Source organism: Nannospalax galili, unplaced genomic scaffold (assembly GCF_000622305.1).
Source record: "Nannospalax galili isolate Female #2095 unplaced genomic scaffold, S.galili_v1.0 scaffold580, whole genome shotgun sequence".
Classification (NCBI taxonomy): Eukaryota; Metazoa; Chordata; class Mammalia; order Rodentia; family Spalacidae; genus Nannospalax; species Nannospalax galili.
The window spans coordinates 668,054-669,252 of NW_008345762.1; positions in this window are offsets into that span (position 1 = coordinate 668,054).

Consider the following 1,199-nt stretch of genomic DNA (forward strand, 5'->3'; position numbering starts at 1 on the left):
CTCTTACAAGTTACAAGCCTTAGAATGCAGAAAAAAATGTCACTTTTAAATCTTTTGTTCTGGCCGCGAGTCACCTTGAACTCCCAGGTGCTCTGCAAGGGCTAGTTAATTTAAATTCTCACTTAACTGTTTTTAGCTGTGGTTTGAATGCCCTGGTGGGGGCAGGATAACGAAACTGACTAGGGAAGTCTGCCTTAGAAGCTGACTCCAAAGCCTACCTGGATATTTCTTAGAACTTTTGGGATTTTTCTAGCAGTGTTAAGATAGAAAAAGTGGGGTGAAGTGATGGTTTCCAAGGGAACATGCCTGAAATTAAAATCTCAGGGTATTCCACTTGGCTCCCAGCACAGGCCTTTCCACAGTTTTGAGAGACTGGCGGCCATCCTAATGACTCTTAAGTGGCCGCTGCATCACCAGATTTTTATATTAGAAAGATATATAGATAGAGGTCTTTTGTCTACACCTTTGCAGGCAGTCGGGGTCTGTTAGGGGGTCAAAGAGACCTTTGGCTAACATCAGGGAGTAGCCCTGACCAGGAAGCCTCAGTTGTCTCTCTGTCCTTAGCGGTCCCACGCGAAGTCTTTTAGACCGGAAACAAAAGGAGGAAATTAGAAGAGATTTGTATTACCCTCCTGGTGGGGAGGGATACTCACGAATCCTGCGTTTCAGAGGGTGCCAGCTGCTCGCTGGCACGAAGTTCAGAGGCCCCACGTTGGGCGCCAGATATGGGGTGCGCAGGGACCTCGGGGCACCAGCTGCTAGCGTGGCGCCGGTCCCCTGCACGCACCTGGAGGGCGGTGGGTCCCGCAGCACTTCTGCTCTGCATTGCTGGTGCCCCTGCTTCTCCGCTGCTTCTCTGCTGTGGGTCTCTGCTACCGAGGCTGGTCCGGTCGAGTTCCACCCCAATTTCACCTGTGCACTCTCTCTCTGAGTTCGGGTCCCGTCAGCTGCCGGGTCACGAGGAGAGGTGTGGGACGGCTAAAGCTGGATTTCCATGAGTCGATGACGGAAGGATAGCACCCCCCCTGGAAGACTGGATCATAGGTAATAAGACATGGGACTCAGCTTAGTCCGTGTTACAGCTCTTTATTCAGTGACTCAGCTCGGCTCCAAGTCTCGGTGATCCAGCTCCGATTATTGAGGGGAAACCAGGATATTTTATACTATGGGGGTGGTAGTAAAAACCTTAGCTGATAGTT